Genomic DNA, 5,687 nt, shown 5'->3' with positions numbered 1-5,687 from the left:
TAGACTGGTGAGGGCTGAGAGAGAGAGAAATCCAGTAGCTGACAAAGACAACAGAAACCAAGAAGGAGAACTATGTTAAAAAATGGGTAAAATGTGATATTTACATGACATTTAATTTTTATTCTTTAAACTACAATATGACATGTTTTTTAAAAGTGTACAAATGTGATTTTTTTTTTTTTTCATTAAAACCATGTTGTGCATCAATAGTCCTTGTGGAAGATGGCAACATTAGCTACACAGGAAAGGCAGGCATCTGACTGACATTAAGGGGTTGCAACTGACCATCACCTGAGTAAGCTTTCCACTGCCTGGCGAAATTGTACGGCTTTCTAAGAGCATGAGTACCATCACTGCCTGTGTACGGAGGGAGTTCTCTTTTGAGAAGACTGACACTGCAATGCCTCCTCAAAACACAAAAAACACACTACAAAAATCCTGGTATACTAACCATAAGATCGGTTATGAGCAGGGAAAAACTCCCTCAATTTCCTTCTGACATCAGTAGGAGAGGAGAAGAAAAGGAGGCCACATGGGGAAAAAACCCTGTAACTATAGTTTGCTCTCAGAAAATAGCAACAAACTTGAGCATTTCAGCAAACCTGTGTGGCTATGGCAGCAGGAATTGAAGCCTGGATTACCTACATTACTTAGAGAGGGGAAATCACGAGGCTTTACAGCAATTCCTCTCAGATAAGCAATACTGAAGTCCACATATTACACCCATTTTTCTATGTTAGACAACTCCATCTATGGAGAACCTATTCTAAAAATTGCAGAGCTCCCCAAAAGATGTACAATTCTGTTTCACAACAAACCTTCAAGGTTTTGAAATTAGACTTTGTTCTGTATTGAAAGAACACAAAATCCTCTTGGTATCTTTGTAGAATGGAGTTGTGTCAGATATGCAATTTTATGAAAACCCACATGCTTTCCAGTATCAGACTCGTTTCCTTTTCTCTCTGCCCTATCTGTGCAAGAGATCAGGGAGTACTACACAGTCAAAACTTTACCAGAGCAAATATGCCACCATTATACATGTCAGTTTTGACTAGTGCTGTATTTTAACAAAAAGTAATTTAATTAAGATTATTCCAATCATTACAGGACTGTTCCCTGCACTTCAAACAGAATCTTAATGCCCAAAGCTTTGCTGTTCCTCTCACATATACCAGTGTAAAGTTAGAGGCATTCTGTTTGCGTTAAGAAGGCAAAGAAGTAAGTTACTGTTATCTATCAGTATAGAAGCAAATGTTTCTTTCTGATCCAATTTCATTCTTGGTAAACAGATGTAAAGTTTATACTGTATTCTCACTAAAACCTTTTTTACTATTGGAGTTTCTGCTCTAGGGACTCTGCTGACTTGGCCGTCCTCATGTACTGCCCTGCTCACTGCAGTGCTCCTACCACCTCTTTCTCTCGTGAGGCCGCTGCCCAACACAGCACAGGGACATCTGTCTGGCCACACCAACCCGCAGAGATCCAGCAACAGCCAATATTGGATTGCATCACTGACAGTTTTTCCTCTGCTGGTTTACCCATGTACAACAGCGGGGACATTATAACACCTTTGCTGTACAGTACTTCATTGTACAGAAACATATTAAAGTACAAGTATTTTTTGCCTTGGTCCTTTTTTGAGTTAGAACAGAGCCATACCAGGAAAACAGGAATGGTTTACTTTTGATAACAGTATTACTCTCACTTTCAGCTCAGCAGAACTATTAGATCTCAAACTTCGAGTTATGTAGAGGCTTTAGGTATAGCAAAGCCAATATTTCACAAAATATATGCTGTGGTTTCCAGTACAATTATTAAAAAACCCTGCAGTAAAATTCTGTAGATTACAGAGGAATAATACAGTAGCATGCTAACATCGATCAACATATATCCCAAAGATTTTAAGAATAAAAAGCAAGGTGACAAATACTTTATAAAACCCACTTGAAAGAAACATTACCGAGTTTCTTAGATTAAAAAATTGATTTTTAAATGATATGACTAAAATTCTCTTGGACTGCATATATGCATGTATAACAATGTATAACATACGCGTTGTTGTTACAGATAAAATCCTGCACAACATTTTAAGAAGCATTAAATTAGCAAACATAAACCTACTGCAGAGATTTTATCAACCAATAATACCCCTACGCTGAAAAGATATTATGGAATGTTATCTGAAACATTAGGCAAACAAAACGAGCTATTCTAACTTCACTAGAATTCAAAATACAAGCAAGTAAAATCTCCAGACTAAACAACCCCAGCTCCCTCAGCCACTCCTCATAAGATTTGCTCTCCAGACCCTTCACCAGCTTCATTGCCCTTCTCTGGACACGCTTCAGCACCTCAATCTCTTTCTTGTACCGAGGGGCCCAAAACTGAACACAGGATTTAAGGTGCAGCCTCACCAGCACCCAGTACAGGGGCACGATCCTTTCCCTGCTCTTGCTGGCCACGCTATTCCTGGTACAAGCCAGGATGCTGTTGGCCTTCTTGGCCACCTGGGCACACTGCTGGCTCATGTTCAGCTGGTTGTTGAACAACACCCCCAGATCCTTCTCCACTGGGCAGCTTTCCAGCCACTCTTCCCCAGGCCTGTAGTGTTGCATGGGGTTGTTGTGACCTAAGTGCAGGACCCAACACTGAGCCTGCTGAACCTCATACAATTGGCCTCAGACCATTAATCCAGCCTGTCCAGATCCCTCTGTAGAGCCTTCCTACCCTCGAGCAGATCAACACTCGAGCACACCAACTTGGTGTCATCTGCAAACTGACTGAGGGTAAGTTATCTTCTGCAGCTTCAGAGGAATATAGTACACTGGAGCCTCCTTTGCTTAGTTTCTGTACTGCACTTTAGCCTTTTGATTTCTGCTGCTCACCTCAGTAATAATGGATTTGCTAATGTTTGCCTTTAATTCTAATAGCAATCAAGCAACTGAATGATTTTCATTTACAGGAACTTAACATTTTCTTGTCCACCCATATCTGTAATATTTAATGTTCAAACTAACTCTAACGGCAGTATTTAAGTGATTTTAAAATAAAACCTTGTTTATTTACTTCATAGATTAAGATGAGTGAATGATCGCCTTGTTGTCCAAGCCAAGACTTCAAGCGAATGCTTTCCAATTCTGTTATGGAGGGTAAAGGTTAATGAACACTCCTCTCATGTTTCTCTTCTGCATCTCCTCTCAATAGAATTTTTTTCCCATCTGAACTATGCATCAGTAAAGGCCAGATGCCAAGAGCTAAAAGATTACGCTGACTTGCCGTGCTGCTCTTCTGGCAGATTTTACAATTACAAGGCCTAATTCTACAGCCTTGATGTGCATAACTTATGTAAGACCCTGGGAGCTTTGTGACTCAAGAACTGTAGCAAATGCCAAATTTTCATACAGCTACCACTTCATAGCATCTGGAACAACTTTGGCTTGGAATTTCATACTCATAGTTTTACACCTTGACATGGGTATTCTAATTTATGTTTTACTTAATAGTAATAGAGAGTAACAGAATAGGATTGTTGCTCCAAATCCCCACTGGAACTAGTCCAGAAATGAAACCCATGAAAATAAGACTACTGTGATAAAGAGCAGAAGCTGGTCCAGTGATTACCACTATCTTTAGGTAACTGTCAGAATGTTACATGATTTTTGTAGTAGTAACTTAACTTAATTATTGCTGGAAGACAGGTTTTTTATTTCCTCTTTCATAATCGTCTTGGAACTTTCTGTAGTCGTTTATTCTTCCCTTGCAGCGTGGCATCTCAATGCTTCAGCTCTTGCACGTTTTCTTGTCTGATACTCATCTCTTTTACATGACTGCGCTTCAGGCACAATCTGCATTTTCATCCACTTCAAGAGGGCACAGTTTAGGATCAGACCTACTGCTCCGTTTGTTTACAATTAGCAAGTTATTCTAGATACAACTCAGTTCAAAAAGCATTTTATTTATTAAACAGTTTCTTAAAAACTCTAATTTGAAATGGAAAGCTTAGATTTAAAGGCAACAAGCAGGAAATGTTTATTACTACAACTGTGATTCCATTTACAACAAAAATGGTGCAGATCAGATCCTCAGCTAGCATAGAACAGTTCCCATTGAGATCAGTAGAGACATTAATTTGTGTCAACTCAGATGCCCAAGCTTAGTTTTCAAGCTTGATGCACAAGATTTAATCTTTGGATTGGTCTTTTTTGTAAATGAAGCACAATGTTTCCCTTTATAGGAACCTTATTTATTCCCACAGCATGTAACAGTAATTCAAAATCTACAATGAGGAGGTTTTAATTCCAGCTACTCATTTTCCGAATAAGCTTTATATGTTTAGTAAGCCTGGTCAGCAAAAATAAATGATCCATTATGCACTAGGATGTTGGCTTCGTAAAGTTTTCTAAAATTGACTTTTCTTCCTCAAAAGGAGTTGGGGGAATTATTGTTTCTATAACATTGTGGATACCTTGAAAAGAAAGATTATTTATACATACACATTAGTTAATTTCAAAACTGCCTATCTGGCATCATTATATAAACCCATAGTATTTTAAAGCCTGAGCACCTCTAGTCTAGGCTGCTATATGTAAGAAAATTTGTGTAGTCTTTCTGTCCAACATTAGTAAACGCGTATTAAATAATGGAAAAAATTACTCCACCACTAACAATGGTATTTCCCTACCATATTAAATTATAAGTTGTAGTCTAAAATAAAACTTCATGGCAACAGGGTAGGACCAGAGGAGAGCAAGGAAATGCCATGGACAAATACACAGACACACACAGGGAAACAATTTCAGCACTGCCCACACTGCCACTTTTATCATCCTCAAGTATCAGCTCCAGGGATTGTCTGCTTGTGTGAGGAAATAGCACTAGGGAGAAAAACCCCAAACCACATCTATATACGCTTAAAAGTGGAAGGCATGACACTTTATACACTTAACCTGGAGCATTTTTTTTTTTAGGCTTGTGCCTTGTCTTGGGAGTCTAATTTATGATTTCAGACTTTCTAAAGTTACGGCTAAAAAGTATATACTCTGCTCCCAGTCACAAGCCAAAGACCCAAATGCTGAAACTAACCCTTGGCCAGCCTCCAGCGAGGCCAACCGAAGATTTAAAGTAGCTGGCCTCCAGGCAGCAGTGAAGTTTTATCATTTGCACGTGCATTTCACACACTAAAGCTTAAAAATACAATCCATGATCCTATTCATTTTTACCACAGTGTCAGACATGAGGAATAGCTGTGCTTCCCTTTAGCATTATAAAAATCAGGAGGTTTGGGGTAGATTCTAAAACTAGCTGGTGACATTCTGACATCTCAAGAAAGTGGATTTTACATGCTTAAGAACTAAAGAGAATAAGCAAATGACTTAGAACTCCCTGGACTTCACTGTTTGCTAGAATCTATTTAGCAGACATTTTATGACATCTGTGCATTTTGCAAAGTATTCAATGGCTGACGGGGAGAAGGTGACTCTGTGAGGCTACTCATCAAACGGCGAAAGCTGAGCTCCGTTATTCCAAACCTCTGAGAAAGCCACAAGAACTCACAAGCTGTTTTCGGCTGCAAACCGACCTCAGCACCCTGAAAGCACAACCCTGGAGCCGCAGGGCCCCTCCTTAGGGACAGAAATAACAGCAGGAAGCCGAGAGTTTGGAACGTCACCTTCAGGTGAAGAAAGGAG

This window comes from Phalacrocorax carbo, chromosome 7, assembly GCF_963921805.1.
Source record: "Phalacrocorax carbo chromosome 7, bPhaCar2.1, whole genome shotgun sequence".
Lineage (NCBI taxonomy): Eukaryota > Metazoa > Chordata > Aves > Suliformes > Phalacrocoracidae > Phalacrocorax > Phalacrocorax carbo.
Note: the sequence above shows the minus strand (reverse complement) of the source record.